At 36.6% G+C, this 18,288-nt stretch overlaps 1 pseudogene; it reads right to left on the reverse strand.

The window, feature by feature from the left end:
- Positions 1-5,389: 5,389 nt before the first annotated feature.
- Positions 5,390-8,051, reverse strand: LOC141511855 (transcription factor A, mitochondrial pseudogene; annotated as a pseudogene).
- Positions 8,052-18,288: the final 10,237 nt, after the last annotated feature.

The following is an 18,288-nucleotide window of genomic DNA, read 5'->3' on the forward strand; positions in this document are numbered from 1 at the left end:
AAAAGAAAATAACTCCTTCAAAACTAAGGCTGGCGAGCTGTGTGGCCTTGGGGCAAGCCACGTAACCCCATTGCCTAGCAAAAATAAAAAAACAAGGCTGACCAACTGGAAAAGTCAACACAAAACCCTTCCTACTCATGCTGTATAGCTTCTGGTTGTTTTCCTTGCCTCATGTCTCTCCTCATCCCAGCCCATCCTACATTCAGGTGTCAAAGGGGGCTTTCTGAGTGTCAATTTGGCCATGTCAGATCTCTATGCTTTAATCTCCAGAGCTTAACTGTCATCTCTAGGATCACATACAGGATTCTTTCTTTGGTGTTCAAAGTCAGTCACAAGGATATACATAAACACATTTACAATTCGCCAATAGATTGTTATCCTAGAATCAAAACAGTTTCAGTTTCCATCTATCTCAAATTTTATAAGATACAAAATAGAATCTGTTCTTACATAAACTCAAAAATCATTTTCCTAAAGAGAAATAGGGAACTGGGTGGTGGTGTTCTGATCAGCAAGCAGGAATGTAGAGGAGCTTGGACTTGATCCAGTTGTAGAGGGACTATTTAGAGCTGGAAGAAATTTTTGGCATTTTTTTCTGTTTTTTTTTAAGTAAAGAGAAATTTGTAATCCTTTTTAAAAACATTTTTTTCTTTTCAATTAACAATTGAGGATAATAACAGTACCTGTTCCCCAATATTATTGTAAGAACCAAATGAAAAACTGTTCATCAAAGGCTTTACAAACCTTAAGGTGCTCTATAAATGCTATTATCATTAAAATTAGTATTTTCTCTCTCAGTTGCCACCATTTGGAAAAAAAAATTCCCAGACTGGATAGAGAGAAAAATATATTTCTAATTATGCACCTTGAGTTCATCACCTCTCTTTCAGAGGGTGAGTTGTGTGTTTCAAAATTAGTCCTTGGAATAGTTTTTAATTATTGCAGTTTATTATCTGTAAAATGGACTAAATTTGCTGCTTTTTTGTCTACATTCAACTTCTCTTTTTGGTCTTTACTATTATTGCTGTTTCAAAGGAGAGTAGAGATACTTGCTTGATCCTTAATTTTCCCAGAAAGGCCACTAACTATAATATCTTCCTGCTAGGATTTCATTACATGGTAATTACTCTATTAAAGATTTCATTTGTTGTTAATATTTTTGGTGGTCTTTGCCTAAAACCTTTCAGAATCCAAAATTATATGATTTGCTGTTTATATTATCAACATGATTTATTATACTAGTTATCTTCATAATGAAAATCTTCATTCTTGGTATAAATACAGTGTGGTTACAGTTCGTAGTTTTTCTTATCTCTTGTTGCAATCTACATAATAATAATAATAATAATAATAATAATAATACATTTAAAATGTTTGTGTCAAGAGGATAGAGTCAAGATGGCAGAGAGAAGCCAGAAACTTCCTTAAGTATTTCCAGGTTTCCCTCAGAAACAACATTAATCACATAATTACCTCATGTCTCTCTTCATGCCAGTCCATCCTACATATGGTGTCAAAGGGGGCTTTCTAAGTGTCAATCTGACCATGTCAGATCTCTATGCTTTAATCTCCAGAGCTTCACTGTCACCTCTAGGATGACATATAGTATCCTTTCTTTGGTGTTCCAGGTCAGTCACAGAGACATACATATTTACACATTCACAAACAATTTGGTAATGGGCTGATGTCCTAGAATCAAACCAGTTTTGGTTTCCATCTACCTCAAATTTTATAAGATAGAAAATAGAAACTGTTAATCAATTCTGAATTCTGAGAGCAACAGAACCCATAAAAGAACAGAGTATAACATTTTCAAAATTATATAAATATTTTATTTGTTTTCCAATTATATACAGCAGTAGATTCAAACACTCATTTTCTTTTGCAAGGCTTTGAATTTTGAATATAACATTGTCAAGCAAGGTTGAAGAGAACTGAACACATGGATGAGCCATGGAGGAGACCAGTCAGAGTTTCTCAGCAACAGAAGGTATCTGCACTGGAGAACCCTGCCCTGGAGTCCTGAGTTGGCAGGTCAATGACATAGGAGGTCAGCTTGGAGAGCTCCAACACAAGTAACCTAAACCCCCTGTTTAGTGGACAGCTCAGCCCAGTCGACAAGCCCCAAGAGTTCCCAACCCAGAAGACCCTAGCAGACCCATCCCCTAATACAAGAAACTCACATTTCCCACAACCCTTCGAACAACAATCATTATCCTTTCTGGTCATATTGGCCAATTTGAGAGGTGTGAGGTGGTACCTCAGAGAAGTTTTAATTTGCATTTCTCTAATAATTAATGATTTAGAGGATTTTTTCATATGGCTATGAATTGCTTTGATCTCCTTATCTGTAAATTGCCGTTGCATATCCTTTGACCACTTGTCAATTGGGGAAATGGCTTTTTGTTTTAAAAATATGACTCAGTTCTCTGTATATTTTAGAAATGAGTCATTTGTCAGAATCATTAGTTGTGAAGATTGTTTCCCAATTTACTACATTTCTTTTGATCTTGGGTACAGTCTGTGCAAAAGCTTTTTAATTTAATGGAATCCAAATCATCTAATTGGTTTTTGGTGATGTTCTCCAACCCTTCCTTAGTCATAAACTGCTTCCCTTTCCATAGATCTGACAGGTAAACTAGTCCTTGATCTAATTTGCTTATAGTATTGTTTTTTATGTCTAAGTCCTGTAACCATTTGGATCTTATCTTGGTAAAGGGTGTTAGGTGTTGGTCTAATCTCAGTTTCTTCCATACTAACTTCCAATTATCCCAGCAGTTTTTATCAAAGAGGGAGTTTTTGTCCCAATGGCTGGATTCCTTGGGTTTATCAAACAGCAGATTACTATAATCATCTCCTGCTTTTACACCTAGTCTATTCCACTGGTCTACCATTCTATTTCTTAGCCAATACCAAACAGTTTTGATGACTGATGCCTTATAATACAATTTTAGATCAGGTAGGGCTAAGCCACCTTCTTTTGCACTTTTTTCATTAAGCTCCTGGCAATTTTTGACTATTTATTTCTCCATATGAATTTACTTACATTTTTTCTAACTCATTAAAGTAATTTTTTGGAATTTTGATTGGTAGGGCACTAAACAGATAGTTTAGTTTTGGTAGAATTGTGATTTTATTACATCAGCACTACCTATCCATGAACAATTGATATTTGCCCAGTTATTTAAATCTGATTTAATTTGTGTGAGAAGTGTTTTATAATTGTTTTCAAAAAGATCCTGAGTCTGTCTTGGCAAATAGACTCCCAAATACTTTATATTGTCTGCGGTTACTTTGAATGGGATTTCTCTTTCTAGCTCTTCCTGCTGTTTCTTGCTAGACATATATAGAAAAGTTGAGGATTTATGGAGGTTTATTTTATAACCTGCAACTTTGCTAAAATTGCTAATTGTTTCCAGTAGTTTTTTAGATGATTTCTTGGGATTCTCTAGGTAGACAATCATGTCATCTGCAAAGAGTGAGAGTTTTGTCTCTTCCTTCCCAATTCTAATTCCTTTAATTTCTTTTTCTTCTCTAATTGCTGATGCTAACATTTCTAATACAATATTGAATAGTAGTGGTGATAATGGGCACCCTTGTTTCACCCCTGATCTTATTGTGAATGCCTCTAGCCTCTCCCCATTGAATATAATGCTTGTTGATGGTTTCAGATAGATACTGCTAATTATTTTAAGGAACAGTCCATTTATTCCTACACTCTCTAGTGTTTTTAATAGGAATGGATGCTGTATTTTGTCAAAAGCTTTTTCAGCATCTATTGATATGATCATATAATTTCTGATTGGTTTGTTGTTGATATAATTGAGTATACAAACAGTTTTCCTAATATTGAACCATCCCTGCATTCCTGGAATAAATCCTACTTGATCATAATGTATTATCCTACTGATGACTTGTAATCATTTTGCTAAGATTTTATTTAAGATTTTTGCATCTATATCCATCAGGGAAATAGGTCTATAATTTTCTTTCTATGTTTTAACTCTTCCTGGTTTAGGTAACAGCACCATATTGGTTTCATAGAAAGAGTTAGGCAGATTTCCGCCTTTCCCTATTTTTCCAAAGAGTTTAGATAGAATTGGAACCAATTGTTCCTTAAATGTTAGGTAGAATTCACTTGTGAATTCATCAGACCCTGGAAATTTTTTTTAGGGAGTTCAATGATGGCTTGTTGAATTTCTTTTTCTGAGACAGGGTTGTTTAGATATTTAATCACCTATTCATTTAACCTGGGCAACTTACATTTTTGTAAATATTCATCCATTTTAATTAGATTATCAAATTTATTGGCACAAAGTTGTGCAAATTAATTCCAGATTATTACTTGCCTTTCCTCCTCATTGTTGGTACTAGAAATTTGGTTTTCTTCATTCTTTTTTATAATCAAATTGGACAGAGGGTTATCAATTTTTTTCATAAAACCACCGTTCGGTTTTATTTAATTCAATAGTTTTGCTTACAATTTTATTAATTTCCTCCTTTAATTTTAGAATTCCTAATTTGGTATTTAATTGGGTGTTTTAATTTGTCCTTTCTCTAAATTTTTTTGGTTGCATATGTAGCTCACTGATTTCCTCTTTTTCTAATTTATTCATGTAAACATTTAAAGATGTAATATATCCCCTGAGAGTCTCTTTGAGTGAATTCCATGGGTTTTGGTATGTTGTTTTTATTATTGTCATTATCCAGGAGAAAAATAATTAATTCTTTCTATAATTTCTTGTTTGATCCACTCATTCTTCAAACAGAGGTTATTCAGATTCCAATTACTTTTGGTTCTATATTTCCCTCAGCCAATATTGCATGTGACTTTCTATTGCCTTATGAACTGAGAAAGATGCATTCACTATTTCCGCCTTTCTGCAGTTGAGCATTAGGTTTTTATGCCATAGCACATGGTCAATTTTTGTGTAAGTGCCATGAATTGCAGAAAAAAATGTATATTTCTTTCTATCCCCATTCATTTTCCTCCATAAGTCTATCACATGTAGGTTTTTTTTAGAATGTATTAGAAGATTTTATTCTCTGTGATTATAAACACAAATGTGCACAGAGTTGACATAATCTTTTCACTTTACAAAAAAAAGGATGGACGGAAACATTTACAAATATCCTTCAGTAGTGTTTTTTTAAAAAGTCATAAATGAAATCAGCAGTTCTATGTGTGTCTATTTGTCATCTGAATACTACATAAGCTAGTATTACATAGGAATTAGAACCTGCCTAGGTAATGAAATTTACCCAGGCCAGTTAAAAATACACTACAGTGATAGTTTAGACCACTGTGCCTTTTATAATTTAAGACAATTTGAGAAAATCAAATGCTTATTTCCTCATTAGGAAACAAGACTACTTTCTTGCCATCATCCAGTATTAAAAATATTTCACAGTTTGATTTACCTTTAGCCAAGGGTAAAATTATACTCTCCTATACCTAGATGAATTTTTTTGACATTCAGTAGTTCCAAAAGCAAATTCTGTCTGAACTTCAACTGAGTATATAACAGCAGAATATCCATAACTAGGTGCTAATAAAAAAATATGTCAGCATACTGGCTTAAATCCGTGCATTAACAAAAAGAGATCAATATAAAATGTTCACCAACGTCATCCTTGGAAATTTTGCCAGTCTGGTATAGTGAAACCAGATTGGTTCCTTCAGTATTTATCATATTCATTATGAAGATGCAAATAGCAATAGATTTCTTCAAGGTGTTTTCCAATTTTGGCTTTTAGCTTTCTAAAACGTAAAAGATCTTCTCTTCCAATTTCAAGCATTTTTTCATTTCCATAATGAATTTTATCATCTTGAGCAAGTTGCATATATACCTGCTTCTGAGATAATGACAGAGCTTTCCACTCTTCATTTAAAACCTTCATCATCTCCTGTGATGAAAGTCCTTTTGATTCCTTAAAGTGTTCAGAAATAAAAATATTATAAGCTGAAAGAGGTTTTTTTGGGCTTTCCAAAGACAGTTAACTCCCTTTTTTCTATATTATTTCTTTTCTAGAATTTTTTTGATGCTTTTCTTCTTTCAATCTTTTTATCTCCTCAGGATTAAGCTCTGCTTTATATTTAGAGACCTCCTCTTTGTATACTTTAAAATCTGCCTTGGTGGCCTCTTCATAAACCTTCTGCTGTGATTCTGGAAGCTCCCTCCAAGCTTCAGCAAGCTTCTTTATTATTCCTTTGCTTTTCAAATCTGGATTTTGTTCTTTGAATACGGGTCATTGTTCCATTGTAAAAGGAATGTATGCAGTCAAAGGCTTCTTTGGAGCATTAGATAAAGTACAGTCTTTCATAAACCATTCCAATCCACAGATAGCACTGGGCTCCAACAGCCCCCGGGCCCTCAGGGCTCCCCCTGCTCCCACGCAGTAGCAGCTCCCTGGCCAGGGCCATGGCCCAGGCCCTGCTCCTGTCCTCCTGCAGCCCTCAAAGGCAGCAGCACCTGCTGCTCCTGAGCGAGCTGCTGTCCAACCGCGAGCAACCTCCGAGCACAGCCGCAGGAGGCATCATGACAGCGGGGTCATATCTAGGTTTTCTAACAATCTATTTACCTCCTTAACGTCTTTCTAGTTTATTTTATGATTTCATTTATCTAAATCTGAGAGCAAGAGGTTGAGGTTTCCCACTAGTAGAGTTTTAATGTCTATGTCTTCCTGTAGTTCTTTCAGCTTCTCCTCTAAGAATTTGTATGCTATTCCATTGGATGTATACATATTCAGTATCGAAATCACTTTCTTTTCTCTGGTGCTATGCATTTTTGTAGCTGCTTTGTCTGAGATAAGAATTTCTGACCCTGCTTTTTTTCACTTAATCTGAAGCAAAATATATTTTACTCCAAACTTTTTCCTTTACTCTATATGTATCTCTTTGTTTTAAATGAGTTTCTTGTAAGCAGCATATTGTGGGATTTTGGTTTTTAACCTACTCTGCTGTTGGCTTACATTTTAAGGGAGAGTTCATCCCATTCATATTCAAAGTTATAATTACTAACTCTTTATTTCCCTCCTTTCCCTCTGTTTGTATTTTTCTCCTTTTCCCCCTTTATCTGTATTCCCCAGTATTTTGTTTCTGAATACTACCACCTTCGATGTGTTTGCCCTCCTATATCCACACCCTCCCCTTTCTTTACCCTTTCCCTTTTCCCTTTTTCTTGCCCTTCCTTATGATAGTTCCCCTTTTTTCCTCCTCCATCCCTGGCTCCATTCCCGCATCCCCTTTCTCCCCCTTTTAATACTAGAAAGGTAAGATTTTTTTTAAGTTAACTGAGTGTGTGTGTAAGGTAACTTTAAGCCAAGTGTGATGAGAGGAAGACTCAGGTGTTTCTTATTTCCTCCCTTCTCCCTCCCCCCATTACAATAGGTTTTTTGTACTTCTTTATGTTGGATTTCTGTTAAGAGGTTTGTTTCATATTTTTTTATGAGGGAAGATCAGGAGACTTTAGAATCCTGCCTGTCTTCTCTCTGCCATCTTGGCTGGAAGTCTCCAAGAAATGTCTCTTAATAAACCAGGCCTTAAAGGAAATGATGAGATCAAATAATCAAACAGAGAAATGAATAGACAATTTCTCTGATTTCCAAACCTCTAAAATTGCTAAAAACAAAAACTAACATAGAGCAACTTCCACTTCTTCCATGGTCTTAGAATCCAAAATAAAAGTTAAAACAAACAAAACAACAATCCTATTAAACTGATACTCAGCCTGCATTCCCACAGCTCTCTTCTCCCATGGTTTACTGCTACCAGTGAGGCTCCACTAGCCAAGCACAGGATACAACACAAGGTCTCATAACAAAATAGAACTTTAAATCCCATTGACCTTTTCTCGGGGCTGTGGAACTTTGCTTGGTTCTTGAAAGGCAGCCAAAGTTGGGCAGCACTCCAGACTACAGAAGCTTTCTGGGTCCCAAGTCACAAACAGACAGCCATGGAGGCAAACTTCTGTGCTGAGGCGACAGCCATGGAGGCAAACTTCTGTGCTGAGGCCCTCTACAAGCAATGCCTCCACATCCGTTCCTCTCATTCTTTTCTTACTCTCTACATTTTAGTTTCTGTTCCCATCATTGAAAGGAAAATGTTCTCTCTAAAGTTGTCAGTGATTTCTTAATCAAAAGTCTAATGGCCTTTTCTCAGGCTTCATCACTCTTGACCTCTTCAATCTTTAAATTGTAGTTATTTATTAATTAAATATTTCATTGAATAAATCAATCTGTGCTAAGTAAAGAGGGTACAAATAGAAAACCAAGATAGTCCATGATCTTAAGGAGCTCACATTTTAATGAGGAAACAGTATGCACAGAATATTTTAATTCTAAGTAAGAGAGAAAACTCCATGTTCAGAGGCAGAGCCAGGACGGTAGAGTGAGGGGAACCAGTGAGGTAAATGCCTTCACAGTCTATTCCACACAGATGTAGATAATGCCCCAGACCAATTTGTTATTGAGAAAAATGGAAAAAAAAAATCACAACGAGTCATTTAACCAGTCTATCTCAGTAGAGAAAAACAGACTGGGAGTATTATGTATCCTGGCATTGAGGACACTCCAACACAAAAGGGAAGACTGTGCCAGGGCAAGAAGGTGTCTGGGGACACCCCCAGAGCCATATCAGCGAACTCTATTGAGGACAGGTACAAAAAATCAACTTTGTCACCTACTCCCCAGTTCTGGTCACAGGTTCATGGGTGTTGAGAAAGGGAACAGGGGTTCCTACATAAAAAGAGACCCTGGCATGTTCATGGAGAAAGCCAAACTTCAGAATCCCATAGCAGCAATGATGCAACTCAGGTCCCCAAATTTAGAGCAAGATCTCCCTTCTGGCATCTAGCCCAGTCTGCAGAGGAATAACCAGGTCAGAAATCATGGCCCAAATGAGAACTTACTTTGAATGAGAACTGCTACTTTGAACCAATACAGTTTTCCAACGGGCTGCCAGGGCTGGAATCCCATAGCAGTCTCCTCCTTCATAGACCAAACTCAGGTTACATGGCTCTGGAACTTAAAAGATATGAAGACAGAAATGAGGTAGAAAGAATATGGTGGACAGCAGACAGTGAATCAGTTCACTTTAGGAGAACTGGAAGCTTGTAGGTCACCAGCCAGTCCCTGAGAGACAGAAACAACATTCATTAATACACCAGGAACATTACAAGCGGATGGGTACAGATCTGCCCTCAAGAAGGGTGACAGAGGAGAGGGTGAACATCAGAAAGGAGGCTAGAAGATTGGGCAAAGAGAAAAAAGAACTCTGTCATAATCATTCTAGACTATGGGACTAGAGTGGGCTATCATATGGTGACCATGAGGGCTGGGGTAAAAGCAGCAATAGTGAGGAATGATTAGTAATTCATAGTGGAACTTATCTGCCTCTTGGTGGCAGCAAATCAACAATTGTTGCTGCTCATGAGACAAGTGAGCTCCCTCTCTTCACTGACTTCTCTTTCCAAGGGTGGCATAGAATATGGACAGGAGGCAGATCTTGCTGTTTGAAAGGCACTGCCACTTACAAAGACTCCTGGGTTCAGGCCCTGGCCTGCTCCCTCAGAGTCTGAGGGCAGATGTGGTCACTCAGGTGTCATGCTCAACTTCTCACCATCTCTTGCTACCCCTCCCAACTCTTGCCAAGTCCTGTAGGTTCTCCTTTACATCTACCCTGTACATTTTCTCTTTTGGCATTACCACTACACCAGGGTGTGAACCATTCACCTCTTGCCTGGACAATTGTGATTGCTTCTGATGGTTCTCCATGCCTGGTGTCTCTCCTCAAGCTAGTCCATCCTACTTACCTATCAAAGGGAGCTTTCTAAGTACAAACCTGGCCATGTCAGCTCCCCATCTCTTAATCACCAGAGCTTGCCTATCTCCTCTAAGATCAGATCTAGAACCCTCTCATGGCTGTTCAAAACCCCCTGTAGAGACATACATATGCACATTTACAAGTGATTGAATAATGGGCTGATTTCCTAGAATCCAAAAAGTTTCAGTTTCCATCTGCCTCAAAGTTTAAAGGAAATAAACATCAATTGTCTTAAAGAGGGGAACTGGTTGGGACATTCTGCTCAGGAAACAGGTGAAATGGGAGGAGACTGGACTTGAGTTAGATGTGAAAGGACTATTTAGAACTGGGAGAAATTCCGGAAATTTTGTATAGTTTTCTAATTTTCTATTTCATTTCCTGTCCACTATTAACTAGCAGTCTTTGTGGATCTATGTTTAGCATGATTATAGATGTAGAACCTGTGTCAGATTGCTTTCCTTCAGGGGTAGGAGGTGGGGAGAGGAGGAAAGGAGAAGATTGTGAAACCCAAAGCTTTGCAAAAAAAAATGATTGGTTAAAAACTAGCAATGTATGTAGATGGGAAAAAACAAATAAAATACAAGAAAAAAAAGAATCAGTTGAGATTTGCAAAGGATTTAACAAACTTAAGGTGTTACAGAAATTCTAATTATTATTCTAATTATTATCATAGTGATTATTTTTTTCTCCCTCTCTTCCTGTCACCACTTCGAAAAAAGAAAGACAAGCTAATGTCATGTAAATAATACACACAAAAAAAAGCCTCCCACACTGATTAGGTCCAACAATATATTTTTAATTCTACATCTTGTGCAGTGTACAGTTAATCTCTGTATTCTAGCTAAGTTCATCTTCTGTAAAACCATATTTTCTGCAAAAAGTGATAATTTGGTACTGATTTACATATTCTTATGCTCTTAACTTCTCATTTTGGTCTTACTGCCATTGCTATTGTCAAAGAAGAATAAAGATTCTGGGAATATTTGCTTGACCCTGATCTTACTAGAAAGGCCTCTAAGTATAAAATGTTTGTGTGAGGATTTCATTAGATGCTATTTACTCTAGTAAAGTAAGATTCATTTATTCCTCTTATTTCTAAAAGTCTTAAAATAGTCAGTAGGTTTTGTCATAAACCTTTGAAAATCAATAATTATATGACTTGATATTTATATTATTAACCTGATTTATTATATTGTAATTTTCCTTATGATGAAAAAGCTCTATTTTCTTAAAATATATAGTACTTGGTTATGGTATATAATTTTTCTAATCTCTTTTTGTAACCTGCTTAATAATATTGTATTTAAAAAGTTTGTGTCAATGTTTATTAGAGATACTTGTTTGTAACTTTCTTTCTGTGCTTTATCTCTCTCTAATTTAAGTATCAAGATGATATTCGCATCATACAAAGAAATTAGAGGCGTGCCTTCTTATTTTTGAAAGCAGTTTATGCAGCATTATAATTGTGTGGTCTTTGAATATTTGATAGAATTAATTTGTAAATCAATCTGATCCGAGATATTTATTTGAAAAAAATCTTCTGATTCTGGGTTATGTAAACAAATTTTCTTCTTTTTTTAATCATGCTATTTTATATAGTTTAAGTATTTATCTATTCCTTCTAGGTTTTCAGTTTTGTTAGGTATAACTGGGCAAATTTGTTGCTTTTACCCTGCCTATTTTCTCATCAGGAATTGTTGAGAGGTTTCCCTTTTCCCTTTTTTTACAGATAATCTTGTTTTCTTTCTTTTATCAGATTAACTGTATATGATTCATTTGTTTATTTTTAAATGTAGCTTCTAGTTCAATTGGGTGTGTCATAGTGAAGAGAGGGCCTACCTGCCCTTGGGAAGACTCATCTTCATGAGGTCAAATCTGGTCTCACATACTTGCTGATTTTGTGATCCTGGGCAAGTAGTGTAACCCTATTTATCACAGTTTCCTCATCTGTAAAGTGAAATGGAGAAGAAAATTGCAAACCACTTCAGTATTTCATCTCAGAAAGCCCCAAAAGAGGTCAGAATGAATCAGACACATGAAAAACAACTGAAGAAAAATCAACAAAATTTCAAATGTAAGCTCAATGGGCTTTTGCTTTCAATCTCGTGAATGTTTTTCTTTAATTTTCAAAATTTATGCTTTGATCTTTTATTAGGGATTTTCAATTTTTCTTGTTCAGGCCATTTTTTAAGTTTTATTCCCAATTCATTATGTTCTCTCATATTGATAAAAAAGTGAATCTAAAAGAGCAAGCATTAAAATCATGCAGTTTGATAAGAAAAAAACAAACTTTCAAAGACAGAAAGGAATAAACAGGAAACTACATTGTGGTGAAATAATCATTGGCAACAAACCAATATCAGTGACAAAATTACATATCCCAAAAGCCTTAACATCCAAATTCATAAAGGAAACATGAAATGAACTATAAGAAGACATAAAACAGAAAAGTCGCAGAAGAATTCAGTATTCTTCACTGTATTTTTGATATATCTATCAGAAAGATAAATAAACAGAAAAGTATGAAACTGAAAATTTTTTGAATAAATTCTCATTAAAAGACTTCTGATATCTTCTAAATTGCACTAAAAAGAATTTACATAATTCATAGCATGGGATTGAACTTTTAAAAAATTGGTTGTTCTCAGACACACATCATTAATGAAAAGACAGAATTAGTAAATACATGTTTTAGAGAACATAATGCAAAGAATATAGTTATTGGGTCAGGAACAGCAATCAAAAGAAACAGACCCAGATGGAGGCTTAACAGTGAGATCCTAAATAATGGGTGCATCAAAGAACATTAATTATGTTAAATACAGGGATATTTTTGAAACAACAGAGAAACACTTTTAGGATACAATCAGTGCATGCCTCAGGAGGATAAAAAACTTTCTCATAAATGTTCACTTATAAATAAAAAAAATAATTTATTGAATCTGCATTTTTAAAACTAGAAAGCCAATTTAGAAATAAAACTTATATAAAAGAAAAAAGGAGAGATTTTAAAGTTATTAGAGCAATAACAAATTGGAAACCAATATTAATGATAAAAATAAAAACTGATTTTTTGAAAAAAACAAAAAAAATGATAAACCTTTAGCTAATCTTATTAAACATAAGGGTGGAAAACCAAATCAATTAAATCGTAAATAAGGAAGATGAGATGAAAAGTATATATGAAGAAATAAAAAGAATAACCAGAACATATCTTGAAAAGCCAAGCTTCACTTTGGCAAAGCAGTAGAAGGGGGAAGGTGAGGGGGAATGAGTGAGCCTTCATTCTCATAAGAAATGACTCACAAAGGAAACAACATACACCATTAATAGGGTAGGAAGGAAAGGTGATGGGGGAGAGGGTACACAGAAGGGGAGGGGTGGGTGTAGGTGATGGAGGGGAGGGAAGATCCTCAGAGAGAGTAGTCAGATATAACACACTTTTTTTTTTGTTTTTCAAGGTGGTGGGGTTGGGTGATCTGCCCAGGTCCACCTGACTGGATGGTTGTTGGGTATCTGGGGTAGGATTTGGGCTTGGGTTGTCCTGGCCCCAAGGCTGGTTCTCTGTCCACTGTACCACTCGGTTGCCCCACAACACTTTTAAGGAAGGATGACTTGAAAGGGGAAAGATAAATGAATAAATGGGAGTTGGGAGGAATGATTGGAGGGAAATAAAATTAGTAATAGCAACTTAGGGGAAAACTATTGAAGTACCTTCTCTGATGGACTTGAGATAAAGATTGTGACCCATCAGAGACAGAGCTAATGGTATGACACAGACTGTAGTACAATGTTTTTTTTTTAATTTTCTCTCACTTAATTTTTTGTGATTTTTTTCTATTTTTGTGGGGGGAAGTGGAATTATGTTCACTCATACATCAAAACTATTTTAGTATTCGATAAATAAATAAAGGAATAAATTTTAAAGAAAAATAAAAAAAGTTCTAAGTTTGACCCTGGAGAAAGTTGGGGAGGGGAAAGAGAGAGTTTAGAGATGTATGATAAGATTCTTCCACTCAAGAATTTTGTTGAATGGCTTTCCTAATTCTTTTCTATAATGTAAGTTTTAAAATGTAGCTTCACCCTTCTGAAACAAGGCCAGTTGCAACTCCTCCTCTAATTTCTAGGAGTACCCTGAGCCATTCTGATGTCATCCCTCTCCTGTTAGGCACAACTGAGTAGTACTTCAATTCTGCTAACTCATTTTTAAATTGACTTTGATAGAGGCAAATACAACAATGATAGAGCAGAAGCAGAAATGGAAATATTTCCCACCCACTCCAACCATTTCAGGTCACTCTCTCCTCTATGCCACTTTATCTTTGAGGAGTCGGATCACATTTCACACTTTCTCCACAACCTTGGTCCCACCAAACTCATGGCCACATATGGCAAGGCTGCTAGGTAAGCCCCTCTCTCAGCTACCTTTGGGCTGTGTCCTGAAGATCACTCCTCCCTTCTAAGGGTCTCAAAGCTGGACAAGCCCCATACTCCATACCAGAATGTTAAGAGGGCCTCAATCTATTGCACTTTTGAAACTCAGCTCATCATAAGCTACAATCTCTTACCACAGAAACAAAAGCACCCAAGTAGAAGCAAAGCAGCAAGACCTGTGTTCGTGGGCCACGTGTTGGTCTCCTCTGGCCAGGACCTGAGGTTCTCTCCTTCTCCCACTATCTTCCACATATGAAGGGAGCAGCCTGACCCCCAACTAGAGCAGGTCCTGGTAGATAAGTTCCCAGTCTTTTGAAGGCTTCCTTCTCCCTTTGGAACTCATCTTCCTGCTCCCAGCAAGCAGAACAGCTGGCACAGGTGGGATTATGAGGAACCCAGGAAAAGAGGTGGCATGGAAGAGATGAGGACCACCCAAGGAGGGCCCTCCAGAGCTGCAGTCCATTTTATCTGGGTCAGTGCGGGAACTGGTCTAGTTTGGCTGCACATATTTATTACAAGAGCTTTGTTTTCTAATGGCAGAAGAAGAGAAGAATGGGAAAAAGCATTTATTGAGTGCCTCCTATGTGGCAGATAATGCACTGAGAACTTCACCAATATTCTCTCATTTACTCCTCATAACAGTCTTGGGAGGCAGGGATACTGTTCTCCCTAATTTACTGATGAGGATACTAAGGCTAGCAGAGGCCATGTGACTTGGCCAGGGTATTACTGTTCCTCAGTGTCTGAGGTCACATTTGAACTCAGGGCATCCTGACCCAAGTCTCTGGGAAGGAAAGAGAGAAAAATGATTTTTGATCATTAAAAATGAAGTTTAAAATAGAGGGGGAAAAATAATTGTAGCCTTGATTATATCAGACTCTTTGTCTCCATGTACGTTACAAGAAAGCAGGCATTTTATAGGGAAAGATAGAACATTGCATATGAATTCTGTGTCAAGGAAAGAAGCTGGAAATTATCATCGGGGAAGATTCTAAATGCAGTGAGTTTCAAGTGAATGGACAGGCTAGAGATGCCAGTTAATCATCCATCCATCCATCCATCCATCCATCCATCCATCCATCCATCCATCCAACTTACATTTATTAAACACCTCTGCCACAAATGCCAGACACCAGGGATATAGAGACAAAATCAAGAGTGAGAGCTTATCTAGAGCAGAGACAGCCTAAAGAGATGGTTACATTTGGTTCTAGAGGCGATTGAGAGCTTTCTGAGGCTTTTTGAGTAGGTTTGTGATATGGCCACATTTTTTGTTCATGAAAAATTACTTTGGCTTCTGTATGGAGGACATCCTGGGAGAAACTTGAGGAAGGGGGTTCAATAAGGATGCCCTTGTAGTAAGTTGACGCAAGGAGTGATGAAACCCTGCACAAGAGTAGCTGTTTTCTGAGGGGAGAGATGAGGAGATGTGGATGAAATAATAGGAAAGTTAAAAAACAGATTTTGCATCTTATTGGTTATGGTTGTGAGGGAAAACAAGAAGTCATAAAATGCCAAAATTTCAAAGACAGATGACTGGGATAGAGGCATCCTCAGCAGAGATAGGGAAGTTTCAAAAAGAGAAGGGAAGTTGGGGTGTTGGGGGGGAGGTGGTAGTCATTATGTTCAGTTTGGAACATAATGCATTTGAAATGCTTGTAGAACATTAAACACAAAGTATCCACTAGGAGTTGAATGTGTGTGACTGAAACTTTTGATGATGTTGTAAATGATATTCGGGGTATCCCAAAGAGATAGAGGGTTGCTGAAAAGTAAAGGAATTCATCATCCCTTTGAAATTTAAAACTGCTGAGGATTTTAATATAAATTATTGTTGCAAAGAATACTGGTTAAAAACTTTTCTCCTCTTGGAGAAGGGACAAGCATTTGAGGGCAGAGGTGAATAACAAAAGGCTAGGTGAGGTTGCTTGGGAGACAGAGACAGAGAGAGAGAAGGAAGACTGTCAGGGAGTGCTGACAGGGCCAGAGATAAAGGACCAGCCCAGAGTGGGGTTTAGGTCCAATGTTTAGAGACTTACCCATTATCTGGCCATTGGGTGCAAAGGGAAATCCCTATGTGACCAAAACGAGGTGGAAGTTTGGAAACTGGGGTTATGGAATGAGACAGGTACAAACCATACATTTAACTCTGGAACCATAGGAGCCAGTTTACATCTCAGGAGCAGATAACATTTTAATACCTTAATGAAATCCAAAAGCACAAAAGACTAAAAAATCTGTTTCCAACCACAAATCTCTCACATTCACAATTCTCTGCATCAATAAGGCCTAGAACCAGATACATAGTTCTGTGAGTCATCTACAAAGAGACAGGAATTAGACCCATGGTAGCTGATGAAGACATCAAGTGATAGAGCGTGGAAAGAGAGAAGAAAAGAGAATTAGAGAAGAGAAGAGAGGAGAGGACAGGAGAGGAAAGGCTAAGAGAAGAGAGGAGAATGGAATGCCTAAGGCACACCTAGGGTACAGCCATAGTTAGGAGTAGTGAAATGAAAGATGACCTTAAAAAATATTGAGTAATTGTCTGACAGATGAGAGAACTAATAGAGAGCAGCATAACTACAGCCCGGAGGAGAGTAACTGGCAGAACAGGGTGGTCAGCAGTGACAGGGTCCAAAGATCAAACTAGGCCATACTGTCTATTATAGGCAGTCACAGGGAAATTCTATTTACATCAGTGATTTTTACTACTATGAGTCCTGTTCTCTGGAGCTATGGAAGGAGGTCTCTGGATAGGGAGAAAGGAGAGTTTTCTTTAATTTTACCTTTTTTGTTGGGAAAGAATTCCCAATAAGGAAGATGATCTCATAGTAGCAGCTACACAAAACCTTCCAAAGTTTAATTAAAATTGTATTTGAATGCTTTTTGTGATAATTTTATGTCAGTGTCTCTTAGTTTCTAAGCCCCAAGTATTTCCAGGTCTTCATAGGTCCGATTATTTATAAAGGGAAAAAAAAAATAACTTTTATACAGAAAGGAAGGACACACTAAAACTGGAAGTAAAACCAAGTTCTTTCCTGAGAAAATCAACAAGTTCCATAAATATTACTAAGGATTAATTACAAGGTTGCATTGGGAAATGCACCATTTTAGGGAGCAAGTGAGTTCATCTTTTAGGACATATTTCAGGCTTCGTGCTGGAGAAATAGTTCAAAAACTTAGGGACAAATATTGTTCCCTTTCGATTGGGAGACTTCTCCATAGTAAATCAAAATCCTTTTAAAACAGAAATCCTTATTCAAACAAATTTAATAAAGTTGTTTTCTTTAAGTCATCTATCTGGGGGGAATTAAGTTCTCTCCCCCCAACCCCTTTTATTTTATCTCCTCACCAGCATATTTCTTGTCTCCTTATTTTTATCACCTCCTTCACTTACTCCTTTTATTTCTCTTTCTTCCATGGTTCTGTGAGGAAAGAGAAAATATCAAGGGAGTTTATACAGTTCAGGACAGGGAGATAATATTAGAAAGAAAATACCTTGGATTTAGTTGAAGATTGTGAAAAGATTTTTTTTTCCTATTCTGTCTTTGCTTCTTTGTAGAAATAGCATATTATTTTCTCCATTTATATGTAAAGATAATTTTCAACATTCATTTTTTTAGCCAGTAACTCTTCCTGCTATGATTTAATGCTGTTTTTAAATTTTTTTCAAATTTCATTCAAAAATAGTATTCAGCATCAATCTTTTTGTAAATTTTTGAGTTCTACATTTTCTACCATCCATCCATCTCTCCCCTCCACATGACAGCAAGTAATCTGATATAGGTTATACTTAAATAATGATGTTTAACACATTTCCATATTATGTTATGAAAGAAGAATCGGAATTAAAGCAGGAAAAAACCATGAAAATAAAGAAAAACTAAATTAAACAATTTTCAAAACAGAAGATAATATACTTTGGTCTGCATTCAGCCTTGAAATGTTTTTTTTTTCATCTGACTGTGGGTGACATTTTATATCAGAATTCCTTTAGAATTGCCCTTGATCATTAAATTTCTGAGAGGAGC

The sequence above is a fragment of the Macrotis lagotis genome, chromosome 2 (genome assembly GCF_037893015.1).
Source record: "Macrotis lagotis isolate mMagLag1 chromosome 2, bilby.v1.9.chrom.fasta, whole genome shotgun sequence".
Classification (NCBI taxonomy): Eukaryota; Metazoa; Chordata; class Mammalia; order Peramelemorphia; family Peramelidae; genus Macrotis; species Macrotis lagotis.